At 37.1% G+C, this 16,640-nt stretch overlaps 1 protein-coding gene across 1 annotated transcript in view; it reads left to right on the forward strand.

The window, feature by feature from the left end:
- PTPRD (protein tyrosine phosphatase receptor type D) overlaps window positions 1-16,640 on the forward strand; it is a 397,884-nt gene that overhangs the window by 168,058 nt on the left and 213,186 nt on the right. The window lies entirely within an intron of this gene.

A 16,640-nucleotide genomic window follows, 5' to 3' on the forward strand; every position in this document is an offset into this window, starting at 1 on the left:
CAGAGATCTCCTTCTTAAGCACCGTTTAACTCTGTATTGAAGAATATTTTATGATCTTCTTACAGGCACAGCATGGTGAGAAGCTGTTGCTTATCTTAGAGTCTTTGAAGGGTATTGTTTGTTCGATGGTTTGAGGGAAGGAGTAACTATAAAAGTATATTCATCCCTAGCATTGCTACAGCATCTGACTGCAGCTGATTGAATGACTATTCAGCTCCTTTCCAGGGTTATATGGACATTCATCTATCCACATATATATTTTGTTCAAGCGATTATATGTTAATTACTCTTGGTATGAAAGAGCCTCTGTGGCACTGAAACAGTTTATGTATATTTAAAATTGATTTTGACCAGTATCCATTTAAATCGCTTCTGTCTAAATTACTTGGTTTGTTTTTTCCCCATACCCCACTTTGCATTTGGCCTTGCTATCAACAAAGTTTTAAACTTTGTTATATACAAATATGTGATTTACTTATTTTTAAAAATCCATGTCATCTTTTTAACTTGATTTATTTCCATGTATAGATTATAACTTGCTGAGTAGTGAGATTACTTGCCCTGAACAAGTTTCAAAGGGAGAAACCATTGTGTTAAATAATATCTGCTTGTAAGTGATATAATACAAATATTTGAATTATTGGATGTTTTTCTTCATTTCTTTTTTTAAAGAAAATCAGTTAGGGATTAATTATGTCACTTCAATGAGAATAAAAACAATATGGCTTAAATCTAATAGGAAAAAAGAAAAGAAAACTTAAGTTAACTATTAAATTGTACATAACCTTGGGCCTATCATTCTGATTTTGAATGCACTTTTACCTCTTATGAATATTATCACTGAATCAGTAAATGCCTTCTTTTGAACCTTTTTGTATTTAATTTTTTTTCATTCCCAGGCACTATTTTGTGGCCATCTGCCATTTTATTTCAGTTTTATCACTGCAAATGAGCAAATTAATGATTACTCTAAATTAAATAAACAGTGACAACTGCAAAAATAAAATGATACACATTTTTGATTAGGCAAAAGTTTTGTACAGTAAATCAAACCAGCTGATTTGATAGATTCAAGGTTTCTTCTGGCCTGTCATGAAAACTGTTTAAATGTACCTTTTAGAGAAATGAAAATTGGACACAATTTAGAAGGCTGTTTCTGGGCTGTCCATCAGAACAGGCCTGAAGGTGTACAAGTTATTCAAGCTTCTGCGAGGTGCTTGAGGGAGAAAACTAGGTTAGCATGTAGCATGGTTCTGTGAGACTCACATGTGTGGGTACCGCACCCGGCCAGGAAGGAAAACAAGTAATTCTGTCACTGCTACGTGTAAATGAATCCATAGTAGGGAAATAGAACAGGTGATTCCGCTCCTGTTTATTCTCCCTGATAAGGCTGAAAGAACAACAAAAGGAGAGAAGATACAGGGGCCCAAGGCTAGGCATCTTGGGCTTGTCTCCATTTGCATAAGGAAATAGCTAATTACTGATCCTGGGAAAATGATGAGTATTCAATATTTAAAGTTCCAAACAGTCAAACTTTGGTAGGAAGAAGAGGCCTCGTTTCTCGCGTCCTCATGTTTGGCATTGCCTTAAGCACATTACCATTATTTTGAAATGGGGAGAAAGGCTCACTTATTTATTGTGAGAGAAATAATAGATGAGTTACATCGAATTTTTCCCAAGAATCACACTTAATAAACTATAAAGGGTTTCCTAAATTTAAAATGGTGGCATAAAAGAAACTAATTATAGTAAATATAAGTAAGGGATAGTGGTCTTTACTTTCTAGCTTTTTTGGTTAAATATATGTATATCCATCCATATGTGTATGTATTTTATAAATATATAAAATATATTTACAAATTTATTATAAATATATATCACAAAACGAATTTTTGAATTACAAAGCTTAATTTTTTTAAATTTTTATTGGAGTATATTTGATTTACAATGTTTTGTTACTTTCTGATGTATAGCAAAGTGAATCAGTTATACGTATATCCACTCTTCTTTAGATTCTTTTCCCATATAGGTCATTGCAGAATATTGAGTAGAGTTCCCTGTGCTATACAGTAGGTCCTTATTAGTCATCTGTTTTATATATAGCAGTGTGTATATGTCAATCCCAATCTCCCAATTAATCCCTCCCTCCATTTCCCCCTGGTAACCATTAAGATTGTTTTTTACATCTGTGACCCTGTTTCTGTTTTGTAAATAAGTTCATTTTTACCATTTTTTTTAGATTCCACATATAAAAGCTTAAATTTATAACTAGAGAAGCAAAGATAGCTGGCTAGGGTGCTCACCTTTATATGGTCGGTGACAGACATGGGTTCAGGTCTGAGACCTATACTATCTTCTTTAGCTACCTTACCAATCCAGATGCTTTAACTTGAGGTTTTTAAACCTTAAATCCTTTTACTTTTTTTTTTACCCAGCAAAAATGGTGAATTCCTACATTCTAAGCCAGAAGCACTTGTGAGTATGTGCATAGTGAAAGTGGCCCAAAATATAATACAGCCTTGTGTATATGAGAGTGGGATTCGTTAGGCAGGAAGGTAATACATGATTATGTTCATTCAATGCATATTTATTCTAACAGATATAATTATAAAATACATAAAATTATATGTTTGTATGTATGTGTGTGCATACATACAAACGTATAATTAGCATTTGCTGGATAATCTCTGCTTTAACACACGTTATTTTGGAAGCCTTGCCTCCTTTATACAGTCTAAATCATTTCTAAGGATTAGAAGACATTGATTGGCCAAGTGATTTTTTGTTGTTGTTGTTAGTATATGTCACACATCCAGCCACAGACTGTTAGAAAAACATTTATGGTGAACTTTATTTTGAGTGTTTGGCAACAGAATTTCAACTGTGACCATGGTGAGAAACCAAACATGGCCCAACTTAGTTGTGACATATGTTCTATGTGTAGTAAACTTGAATGCGGCCTAAGAAACTAGGCACATATATACAAAACGTCTTCAATTTTGTAGAGAGTTAAGATACATTTTTAGCTTCTTCAGTGACAGCAATGTAAGAATGACTGAAGTCTTAAGCAGGGTGAGAGAGCTTGGAATTCTTGCCTTCTATTCTGCAAAGCAATGTAATAGCCCAGATGTTTTCCCAAAGGATAGCATGCTCTTTCCGGATTAGCCAAGACACATTCTTTACATCCATCTGTCCCTGTTCCGTGTGAGAAATGAAGATGTCTTCACAGATCTGCATCTGCCCTGTCCCATTTCTGTGTTGCCATGCTAACCAGAAGGCAGAAATAAAAAATCTAGGATGGACCTTGACCTGTGTCAAGTGGAGTGTTTTTCAGTACTCTTGTTTATTGCCCACATTTTGTCCCTCTCAATTCTCTGCTCAAGCGCTCCGTCTGCATGTGTAGAGTCTCACTAGGAAGTGGACAGGGTATCCTTGCCCCCAGCTTCAGATTTCATCGACCACCCCACAGTCCCTTCCTGAGCATCAGGAGCTGCCTTCTAAGTTGTGTCTGGAAGAGAAATAAAATCCCAGTTTGGGGAGGTGTCCAAAGGAAGATGATGCGAACCCAGATGGCAGCAGAGTTACGATACACCTGCTGTTCAAAGCCAGTGCTTCCTCTGAGAAATTTGGAGTTAGGATTTTACATCATATTCTCTGGGGTGGGGGGGGAGATCCATGTGGATTAAAATAAAAAATCCTCCTGGAGAAAAGCGTAGTAACATCTTTTATATTAACTCTCAGCTTGCCAAAACTAAAGTATGGGTAATTACCAGGTAGAAGTTCTGTTTGCTTTTTTGCCCTTGAGTCTTAATGTTGAGAGAACATCTGTTTTTATTCTGGGAGTTTAATATCTCAGAAGAGGAGAAAATCATATTCTTTTGTTACAGTCACTTTTAGCAAATTGAAAGCTACTCTCTTGAAGAAATGATGATGGTAATGGTGACGATGATGACGTGTGTGTGTGTGTGTGTGTGTGTGTGTGTGTGTTTATAATCACCAAGCAGTTGGATTTGCCAGTAGGTAAGTCACGTACTTAAACATGTAAAGAGACTTCAGTTTCAAGATGGTGAATGCTGATCCCGAATCAGCTTACTCTTCCCACACCAAAGCCTGTAAAAATGATAGGAAAGGCATAAAGACTCAACTATGATAGTGTGTGATGAGGTTTGTGGGCCTAAATTTGCTTCTTATATTTATTCTTATATTTCTTTGACCCACTACAGTACTTATTCCAACAGGTCAAAGTAAACATGTGCTGGACAATGAATGAATTTCTATCTCAAGAGTAACTTGATTTATTAGCAGAATCTTTATAAAATTATATCTTAGGGAATACCTGGTCTTCTAAATTCACCTCAGTACAGGTTACAGTTGATTCGCCTGCCACTCAATGTCTGTATTTTACCTGTTAAAGAGTAGGTGTCACCATTGCCCTGTGAGTGGCTTCCCTGTCGATCAAACCAAACGACTGCTTGTTCTTTCTCTAATCTGTTCACGTACCTCTCTGAGTACCCTCCACACACACTCTCAATTTAAGAACTTTGACCAAAAGTTATTCATGGCTGTATTTAGGTGAATATGAATTGCTTCCCTACTTTATATTTTTCGATATTTGAAATTTTTCTATATTGAAACACTGTTCTGTAATATAAAAACACAAGAAAATTATCTCCCCCCCCATTTCCAATCACATTTGATTTTCTTTTGCTATTCTTCAAAACCTAACTCAAATCCTCCTTGTTGATAAAGCTTTACTTTTGTAATCTTCCCCTTCTTGACTGTAATCTGTGATCTTTTTTTCCTCTGAATTTCTTAGGAACCCTACCTCTACCTTTCTTATATCATAGTGTACATGCCCCATCCCCCTCAGCAAGGATAGAATTTTTGGACTAACCAAAAGGTCAGACCGTAATAAAATAGAATCATGAAGCTTCTCTGCTCCTATGAATACATCTGTAAGAATGATGGTTCTTACAGGGTTTGTGGCTATTAAAATAGATTATACATTTTACAGCGCCCAGCCTTGTACCTGTCATAAAGTCACACCTCAGTTCCCCTCTCCTACTTCTTTTCTAATCTGTCTTATTTATCATGATTTCTCCTTGTAGGTGGTATAGTGGTTTGCATGGACATGTGTCTAGTGAATGATTGATGAAGGACTGAGCTTATTAATTTAGGATGGAACTAATGCATCTCACTTCTTCAACTCACCAGAAAAGTTAAAGCGAACTGCCGCTTGTCTTTGTGCCACACCAGGTGACTGAGGTCCACTGTTTGGGTTGTTCCAAACTGCTCAAGGTCAGAGGGACTCTACATGGACTATTTCCTGCTTCCCTAGAAGGCTTTCTTGTACTAGTACTCTTATCTTCTGCTAACATTTCTATAAGGGAACAGTTTTTTAAACAACTTTGTCATAGCTTTTTAAGTTGATTCAGGATCACAGTGTAGTTGATGTGTGAAATGATATGATAAACTTTGCAAAGCAGGATTTTGCCCAAATCTGGTTATAAGATCAACATGGTATCCTTTTTAATAGTCCTCAAAATTCTTTGCTTCAGTTGGGCAGTTATTCTAGTCTGGCCAGCTTGACTGAGCTATACCGGCTCTCTCATGCATTTGCAGTCATGTGCAGGATAGCTGATGGCTAGATGATGTAGTCTGGGGTCTGGCAACAGAGGCAACTGGGCCACTTATCTGGAAGTCTTTTGCACATGGTGGCAGTCATTGGGTTCCAAAGAACAGCCCCGGTGCACGATGGTGAGCCAATTACCTGTTTGTGTCACGCTTACTAATGTCTCACTGCCTAGAGTGAGTCGTACGGCCCACTCACATTTAAGAATCGAGGGGGGGGCGTCAAGGAAGGGAGGGAATATGGGGATATGTGTATAAAAACAGTTGATTGAACCTGGTGTACCCCCAAAAAAAAAAAAAAAAAAAAAAAGAGTTGATGGCCATTTTTCAGTCTATCGCTGAACGTTGGAATGTAGTAAATATTCTCGTGCTCCTGTTTGTCTTTCTCTTGCCTCTGATATTGTTCATGACCTTTTCTGAGAAATGTAGTCCTGTGTACTTGCTCCTTGCCATGGTGCATGCTGCCTACCTCCTCTTCTGTTGGATTTCCTGTTGTTTGGCCCTCCCTTTATTACCATGACTCTTCCCAGGAAGCTGCAGGAACTTCTTAGGATTTCACCTCCGTCTTCTGAGGAGTGCAGGGAAATGGGCTGGTGGGAATGCCACCATTTGCTTTCCAGACCCTTCAGTGAGACTTTTCCTTTTTTCTTTCTTTCTTTTTTTTTTTTTTTCTTCTTCTTTTTTTGGCTGCATTGGGTCTTCATTACTGAGTGCAGGCCTTTCTCTAGTTGTGGCGAGTGAGCGGGGCTACTCCTCATTGCAGTGCATGGGATACTCATTGCGGTGGCTTCTCTTGTTGTGGAGCACGGCTCTCTGGGCACACGGGCTTCAGTAGTTGCGGCATGTGGGCTCAGTAGTTGTGGGCTCTAGAGGGCAGGCTCAGTAGTTGTGACACACAGGTTTAGTTGCTCCGTGGCATGTGGGATCTTCCAGGACCAGGGATCAAACCCAGGTCCCCTGCATTGGCAGGCGAATTCTTAACCACTGCACCACCAGGGAAATCCCTCAGTGAGACTTCTTTGCTCAGCACTCTAGCAGAAAAATGAACACCAAATCCAAGGAACACATGTCATGTTCTGTCAACAGCTCTGACACAGGGATGAAAACCTGTTCCCACTCTCCCTTTCTGGCAGGACCCTAAAGTAGACTGTAATTCTCTCTGAAGAAAGAACCCAGTACTGTCCAAGTATCTATTTACTTTCCTTCCTGTCTCTTTCATGTGGAGATTAGAGATTGGATTTGGGGTTACTGGGGTTGTAGTTGTTGGTAATAGGTCAGTTCTATCATCTCTTAGAAGTCCTGCAAGTAGATATCTATTGCCATCACCTGGTAGCACAGGTCAATGATAGCTTCCTTTAGAATAAGTGTTGGGGGAGGGCTTGGGTATTACCACTGGTTATTTTCAACTTAGGTCTTAGCTACGATTAAAATACAACCAAAAAGTTCTGCGCAAATCCCAATATGCATTATTTTATCTATACTTCTTTGCTTAGTTCAACACATAGTCCTCTCTTTAATTGGAACAAGCTGGCTGGATCCCATTTCTGGTTTGGTTCATTTCAGGGCTTGATTTGCAGACTGTGTATCCATGAAGTCTGCATGTTTATTACAAGCAAAGAGATGTTGCTTTGAGTGGGACTGAAAGGCAACACTGGGAACACCTTTGAATTTGGAAATTTGAATTATTAAACCTATGAATTCTGCAGAAATGTTGTTAGCAATTTCCAGAGGAAGCCAATCAATAATTTTCCTTCGTAGTGAAGGGATTGAAAATGATCACATCATCTCTCGCACAGATTGGGTTCTGAAGCCACTTATAAAGACTGGTTCATCAGGCTGCTAAACCATTCCGTCAGTCTTGCATCCTAGTTAATCTTTTAAGAGTCACTTATCTTTGTGGGGTTGTTTTCGTTTGTTTTTTTTAAGGAAAGGAATGGAAAAAGATGACCTGCCATAAACTCTTTTACCCATAATAATGAGGGTTTTTATTTTTGATAACAACAAATTGGTGAGATATAGAGCATATAGAGATGGAATTAAATGGGCTTAATGTATAAAAACTCTCATATTGAATGCCACTCGATGGAGAAGAAAATAATATAAAGCAGAAAATTTTGTACATGGCCTCTGGAATTCAAAAAATAGTTAATGGCAATATGTGTTTGTTCTATGAGTCATAAGGTCCAAGACCTGCAGAAGTTAAGATCACTTAAGAAAGAGATGACCAATTATTGGAAAATATACCTTTTGATATAATGAGGAAAGAAGAGAGAAAAAAACTTGAAGGGAATAAGATGTCTGTTGAGCAAAAACTACCCGCAAGTTATGGCCTTATTGATTATGTTTTTAAAGAAACTTTGCCATCCAGTTATCATGGACATGCCAGGAATTAAGTGTATTCAACCTTCCTTTCAATCCAGAACTGATATTTGCTGCTGGTGGTGTTGAATAATCGTTATGACAGCTATAGTATAAGCTCACTATCAAAGGCAGGCCCATGGATGGAATATTCTTTTTATACTCTGGCCAAGTCCTGGTTGTTTCTTAGTTCTGTACTTTAAATGACTTGACCTATGTCTGAATTATAAGGACAGTTGGACAGTTGATCTGAGTGTCTTGGATGTTCTTGTCAGGAACTTTCAAAGGCAGGTATCTAGGCCATGGGTGGCCAATATGTCTTTTAACAAGTCTTACGGCTGAGCGTTTACACTATAAATCATACAATACCCTATTTCTGGTTTTCACCTTGCTATGACTTAGTTTTGGTTAAGTGATTGAAAAATATGGTGGCTTCTTAAATGGGGTACAGTTCTTACCAGGACTTGTTGGAGGGTGTGTTTTCATGTAAGCACATGTATGTCTGTATGTATAGTAGGTGCATCGTCAAGTAGGTCGTTTAACCAACTGAAATGTTAGTGGGATGTAAAATATTTGAGATCCACTAGTTATAATATGGAATGTAGAATTATTTTTTATTTTTGCTTTTTACTGAGACAATGTTGTGGTGGTAATGGTAGATATTACGTGTTTACTATGTGACACATTAAATCATTTAATATTCACAACATTCCAAGTGTGGGAGGTACTATATGCATTTAAAATACATATACTAATATTAGAGACTGGAAAATGTGTATTACCTCTTATTTTAAATACTGAAACTATGTAATCCTATAGAACATGAAGAACACCTACTTGTGTATAGAGAACTGTTATTTTATTTTTTAAACATTACACATTGGGCCTCCAATTTTTCAAGGTCCTAGTAATAAAATAAAAAGTGGACAGACCATCTGTTTGTTCCTCTAAGTTCTGAGTGATTCCTTCTTATGGTTTCTGCTTTGAGCTTGGCTCTGTTCAAATTAATCAGTAATGTTTGTATTGGTATCACACTCTTAAATCACCTTGACTGGCTCTTACTAATCTCCTTTCACATGTTTCATGTAGTATGTGAATGGCGATCTGAGTACAGATACACTCAACCAAAGTGTTTGGAATGTTGGCACCTTTTCTGGGTGATTACGTGGCTGGAGACAATTGTTGAGAATAAGTGTACTTCTTCTTTTGGCATGATAAAAAAAAAAGTTGGCTTGACATCCTAAGTTAACATTAGAGGTTTCTGTTGTTTTTGTTGTTGTTTTCTGGCTAATTTACAGCTTCAATACTTTTATACTGCCTTTTTAAATAATTTCCTTTGGGGTTTATTTCTCGTTGATTTTGTTTTACTTCATCTTCTCTCACAGTTTGCATTGTTTGCTCATATGCCTCTCTGTACAAGGCAGATATTCACACATATTTTTGTCTATGTCTACATAGATCTAAAGTCTATAACTCCTGAAAAATGTAATTACTCATCACAGTTTTTTTTTGATTAATCACAGGCAATTTTTATTTTTATTTATTTTTAAGAACTTTTATTGAGATATAATTGATATATAATAAACTGCATATATTTAAAGCGTACAATTTAATATTTTTTTCTTATTAGTAATGTATATATGGCAATCCCAGTCTCCCAGTTCACCCCACCCCAACCTCCCCCTGTCACATTTTTTGATATTTAATAGGAATAAGCAAAGATGCTACTCTATGAAAAAAGAAACTACTTGGAGCATTTATTAACAGATTACTTGATTTCCAGGCACAGCATGTAAAAGTATTGCACATGATACGATGCTTCATACATACACAACAAATCAGAATTAGTAAAGGAAATTATTTCATCGTGCCAAATGCTTAAATATGGTTATTTCCCATCCCCTTCTCACTCTAAGTTCTTCCCTGCATCATCTCATCCATCACAGGATTCCAACTATTATTTCCATATGAATGATACTCACAACTATATTTTAAATCTTGAGCTCTCCCTATGTCTTCCTATATCTCTTACATCAGATAAAATCACTCATCCCTGCCTACCCACAGTTCACCAAGGAACTAGGAGACTAGGAACTTGAAAGCTACTTTTACCCCGGCTTCCCCTTAAATAAAATGAATATTTCCTAAACTTGTGAAACATTTCTCCAAAGTGTATCTAACTCATCTCTTCCATTCTCTTCCCAGGAATTGTATTCAAACACAGACTTCATCATCTTGCATTAAAACAAATACAGCAACCTTTTCTTTTTTTTTAAGCTCTTTATTGGAATATAATTGCTTTACACTGTTGTACCAGTCTTTGCTGTACAACAAAGTGAATCAGCTGTATTTATACTACAGCAACCTTCTAACTGATCTTGTCTTTGGCCCCACCATTAAACCCACTAGACAGAGATTGTATTTTAGAACATGAACACTGTACTCTTACTTTCTTGGTTCAAAAATATTTGGCTCCATGCTTCCTGCCACATGGTCCCTACCACCCTTGCAGTTTCTCATGGTCAGACCCAGCCGACCATCTCTTTGTCTTGCTTCCATGTAATTTGCCACATTGTCCTCCTAATCCTGTCCCCACACAAATGCACCCAAGCAGGGGCCACACTTCACCCAGAATACACCATCTATTTAATATCCCTGCACCTTGTTAATGCTCTTCCCTGTGCCTCAGGTACCTTTAACTACATTCCTGTCTGGCACAGTTCTGTTCACACTGTTAATCTTGGTTTCCTGATCCTCAGCAAAATTCATTTCTCACCCTGTGTGCTCTCTTAGCTATTGAATCTTTCATATAGTTCCTTCTGACATATGCATGTTCCACCATTATATTGTAAGGTTTTTGAGGGACTGTTCTTAGTGTCCTCAAGTGCTAAACAATGTTTCATACAGAGAGTCTGAGAGGTATTCAACAAATGTTTGTTAAATTGAACAAGTAGTACTGTAACTTAACATGTGTTAACTGTGAATATAATTTTCTGCAAGTAATGTAGGAATATGGTTTATGCAAATGCATTGTGAGGATGTTATAAATCTGTCTTCAGGAGATAAGTTCATTTAATTTTATCACGGGCTGAATATTTAAAAGTGATTTACCTGAAATAGAAATAAAACATTTATATGGTCACTCTTTCCCTTTCATATGTCTATCTCTTTTTCCTTTATTCTTTCCTTCAAGTTAGTGCTTATCAAGTCAAATTTTTTTATGCTCTATTTCTCAGAAGCTTGTTTTCTGAGCTGACTGTTTTTGATTCATTTTAACTGCAGGTAACTATGGTGTCTCATGGACTGTCGCGGGCAGTGTGGATTGACTTGTTTGGATGTCTCTCAGTGTCTTGAAGAGCATCTCTTTTGTTTATTATCTCTTTTTGAAAAAAATGGATTTAGAATATGTACACATTTGTGTCTATCATAACCTTGCTTTAAAGGGATACATGATGAGTTTACAGAGGAATGTTTACTATGATGAGACAAAATGTGATGGCAGAACAGGAAAACATTGGCATGAGATAAGGTGATGTCAGGAGTGCAGTTGGAACACACAACCCGTGCCATGGACTTCTGCACCTTTGCTAGTAGACCACAGTTTTAGCTCTAAATCTCATAACAACTCTAGAAGTGAGAAAGAGAAACTTGTGACACAGTTATACAACGTCAATAAAATAAAAACAAATCTGTTCTCCAGAAAAAACAAAAATCATTACTATTCCTGAGACTGAAACCAGGGGAAAAGGATTTCTTACATAATTCTTCAGAATGAGGACATTGTCATGTTGTGAACAATATTCTCTGCATCATATGCATGTTTAATTCTCTACAACTTCTTAGGACAGGAGTTATACCCAAAGGCAATTCCTGAAGACTTGTTGTCCAGAAAACAATAGAAAATTGTCCTGGTATCCTGGGCTCTGATCCTCTAGATAATCAAAGCATCATTTTTATGTGATGTGGAGAAATACATGAGATTGGATTATTTTGGCTAATTATCCACCATCATTGCCTGTCTGGCCAAGTTATGTTTTGTCCATCAGTTTGAGGTTCACATCCTGATAAGTACAGGTTAAAGCAAAACTCTGTGGTTGGTTAAGTGAAGTTTCTGATTTTAACACTAATCTCTGTTAAGGCCAAGTTTGCACATCTTGTTGAGGAAATCAAGGAGGGTGGTAATACTTGCTTGGATAGACCAGCCACCCTCTCTGTTAAAGAGGACAAAGTGAGCACCCACAGCTTCAACTTGAGTTTTATGAAGTAGGTTAGATGCCTTCTAAAATCAGATTCATGGGAAATGAAGGGAACTACCAATCTGTGCCATAAAGAATGGATATCATAACTTGAACCTGGAAAACAAGTAAGAAATTAGAGCACGTGTCCATCCCACTTTTAAATTTTGTTAAATTTAAAACAAAAGACCTCTGCAAAACAACATTTGAACAATTATCTGTGATCAATCAGTTGAAACACATGAACTTTGGTAACTGAGTGAGGTAATGTCTATAGACCCAGTCACTGAAAACAAACACTTCAGAATAGCTACCAAAAGGCATGACTTTGATTTTAGTTGATCTGCTTAGCTATTTTCTTCTGAAATCACTCTGATAAGATTTGTTATAACTGAGTCTGTTGTAGGGGCCAGTATCATATATTTTATCACCATGGCATAGTTCTCCTCAGAATTATCTCATGTTCTACAATTCATAAATTATTTTAGTGAGAAATTTTCCATTTAATGTCTGCCTTTTGAAGACCAACCCAGAAAGAAACAGCTTTTCTCATTAACACGGTAGGGCTCCTGGAGTCCAGGTAGCTCTAATGAACTCTGCCATGGGTTAAATAGATTAACTAAAAGTTAAGTGATTAGAAACATGTCACCATATGTTTGAGCAAAGAGTGAGCTCTTTGACAGGGATGGAATATAAGTATTAAAACAAATATTATTGGGAATTCCCTGGTGGTCCAGTGTTTAGGACTCAGCGCTTTCACTTCTGGGACCCGAGTTCCATCCCTGGTGAGGGAACTAAGATCCCACAAGCTGTGCAGCATGGCCAAATTAAAACAAACAAACCAACAAAAAACAAATATTATCTTCCATGCCAGGAAATGAATTCAGAATATGAAGAAAGTATTTATATCTGGGAGTGAAAGAGAGGTAAGGGTGGGCCAACCTAGTCTTACATCTTCTGCATTTTTTCCCCCTTACAACAGAAGAGAGAAACATTTAAAAACTATGATTGTGTGTGCTAGAATGTTCTTAAATCTCTATCATATTAAAACCCATGAAGAAAATTGATATCCCAGAAAGTTATTTTTTCCTGGAACCTCACCATGTTTCAGGAAAGTAGCTTAGGCTTACATAAGAGTCACCAAAGATTGGCCTGATTATGTGACTTAGCCACTGTTGCCAAAGGAACAGATCTGTAATTTCAGCATCAAAGTTCATATGCTGTGCTCAGTCGGTTCTCAGTAAATGGAAATCTATCAACTTTTAAGCCCAAGTCACCAGCACCAGAGGTGAAGGCTATGATAGGCATTAGAAAAACCAAAATTGAAAATGTCTTTTTCCCCCCACTGGATAAACACTCTTGATTATATTTTATATGCTTCTGAGTTAATTCCTGAAAATCTATAAAATTTGCTAAATTGATTATAATTTGCCCATGAAACCTATCATGCACATTTTACGAAGCTGTATTGTGCATTATTTTATCTTTATAACAGTAAGCACCTAAATTGCACTGGTTGTTTTAGGGATCAGTGGCTGAAATACACGTTCTCACTTCCTTTAGTAAATGCACACACATTATTTGCTCAACAGCCTCATAGCCATTATCACTGAGCAATTGAAAGAGCATTCGTCTTGCAGTAAAGATAAAACCATCCATTTGTGCTGTGGGAAGAACTGTAGGATAGGTTGACTTTCTATGCCAGTGAATTCAAGGCTGAGATAACTTTTTCAACTTGTCAAGTTGCTGTCACTTTGTTAAGGAATTAGAGATTGTATGTTTCCTAAATTTATAACAATATGTCAGTCTCTTGCAACTAAATGAAAGTGAACAACTCAGGGTTGTTTTCAGCATGTAAGAAAAAGGTTTATTATATCCCTAGTGAGTATCTTGTCATTGGAAACTTGTATCTATTTAATTGGTGTGTAGCATATTAAAATGCAACAACTATAAGTTATCTTTAGGGTGAGTCTTAATGGCATGTTTTCATAGGAGTACAACTCAAATTACCTTTTATTCAAAGGCATTGATTGTCATACTCTGATATTTAATGAGTTTCTTCTCTGGCTAGAGAGAAACTCCCCTGGCATGCTCAGCTGTCTTCAGTTTGCAGGGACTGAGTTGGTGGGGAAAATTGAGGCATATCTATGGGTATCTCCATCCCATTCTAGACTGATGCCCAGGGAGCTTCTGCCACATTGATGGTGAGAGTGCTGAGCTTACGTGTGTAGGCAGACACAGTCCTTTCTTGCCTCACCCTGAGACAAAGCTCGTAGGACAGCAAATGACTTATTATACCAGCCCCTTCATCAGTTCCTGATGGTGAAGGTGGGTCATTACTCATTTGGCAGATACAGTTACCTTGTGCTTAGTGCTATATTCCACCGTGGGGTGCCTGTACTGGCGAAGAAAAGACAAGAGTCCAACCTCCAGGGATGTGTGCTGTTACATAGGTGCCTCAGATGTATGTCATTGTTCCCTAGGGGAGGATGTGACTGGAATATATAACATAAATCATCACATATTTTTAGAAAACCGTACCTGATAATTCTCCCTCATTCCTCATCCTCAGAATTTCAGCAAGCCCTGTAAAAATTACCTTCAAACTCTTCTCAGCTCTCACACTGTATAGTTATATCAGGTATCGCCATGATGCACACTTTAAATATCTTGTAATTTTGTCAGTTACACCTCAAGACAACTGAAATTAAAGAAAAAAAATTCTCAACTCTCTTTACTTCTCCCCATCTCTTCCACCACTTCCCTGGTGTATGTTTGCTCTTATCTTGCCACTGGACTATCACAGTAGTCTCCTACATGGCCACCTCCAAATATCCCCCCACCCCCGCCTTTTTTTTCTCCTCTCTCTCTCTCTGCCCTGCCCCAATGCATTTTTCACACTGCAGTTAAAATGTTGTTTTTCAAAATGAAAATTTGATGATAACAACATCTCTTCCCAGTACACATGAGTGCCCACTCACTTGTGCCAACCTTGAAAACTTTTCTTTACCTTCTAGTTGCTTTCAGGAAAAAGACCGCAGGCCTTTATGTAGCTCATCAGCTTTGCCTGCAACCCTTTTTCTAATTTGCTGAGTTCAAACTCTATGGAAGAAAGTCAAGCCTTTAGAATTTTATATGTGGGAGCCTGATATCTCTTCTAGGAGCAAAGACTATGAGATTTCATTCTTGTACTCTTTGGTGGTGCTTTTGGCCATTTTTGGTAGTTATTCTTCTATTTGGTTATTTTCCAGATGTCTGACCTTCCATTGAGTAGCATTGTATTTTTTTTTGATATTTCAAAACTATTGAATAATTGTGTATCCTATGTTTGCATTTAAATATAATATTACTTTATTTGGTAAGTTTATATCAAGAGAGAGAAAAGCTCAAAAATTGGAAAAAAGAAAACATGGGTATATTTCTTTGGGCAGTTCTCATATATTGATAGCTTGTGAGTCCAAAGACTTAAGACTGACAAATATAAGTAGTTCTTTTTGATAATTCTTTGGTGTTAAATTCAGGCTCATGTTTGACATAGAAATAGATAATTATTTCTATTTAGGGGGAGATTTTCTCCATAGATATATAATACAGTCTTGAAACACAAGTTCTATTTTAAAGATTTATTCATGTGCTCTTGTAGTTTTCATTCTTTACAGTGAAACACCATATATATCTTTTTCCACAATACCCCCCCCCCAATAAAACTGCCATTACCTCTGTTTGCAGAATCTATCTTCTCCCTTCAAATAAACAGCAGCCATAGTTTGCCTTTAAAACTATGAGAAATGCTACTGAATGGAGTTAAACGATGAAAGGCTCTCTTCTGAAAATTTATCTAGACATATCTGAATCATGTTGCTTTCGTGCTCGTTCCTCTTGCCCCCCTTCCCATAAATGATTAAGACAACAGGATGGCAAACATTTGTCTATCCTGTGTTGTAGGTCCAGGGGTAGAACTGAGAAGAGGTGGAGGGAAGGGGGAAGGTAGATTTCTGAAAAATTTCAAAAGCCTGGCTTAAGAAACAACTCTGGGATTTCTGAAGCAATTCTGGGTTTTAAGTCAAGTTGATAGTATTTTAGTTGGAAGGAAACTTACCAAAAAGTTCATCTTCTATCTCAAACCTTCTCAGACACTTGGGAAGAAAATAATCTATCCTCTTCACATTTTCACTTCTCTAAACAAAAATCGTGTGTGAAACTATTCCCTCAGAGTATTGATTTCTCTACATTTTTTTTCAAGAGCTTGAGCCTTACTCTTGAATTATTACCACATTTTGTTCACTTGGTTGATATTTAAATATTTCTGTCTTAATTTTACAAGAATTTACATATTTTCACATCTGAAAGTTTTTTGGTATTATCATTATTGGTATAAAATCGATAACAGTTGAAATGTCATTTAGTTAATCTGTA

The sequence above is a fragment of the Hippopotamus amphibius genome, chromosome 2 (genome assembly GCF_030028045.1).
Source record: "Hippopotamus amphibius kiboko isolate mHipAmp2 chromosome 2, mHipAmp2.hap2, whole genome shotgun sequence".
NCBI lineage: Eukaryota > Metazoa > Chordata > Mammalia > Artiodactyla > Hippopotamidae > Hippopotamus > Hippopotamus amphibius.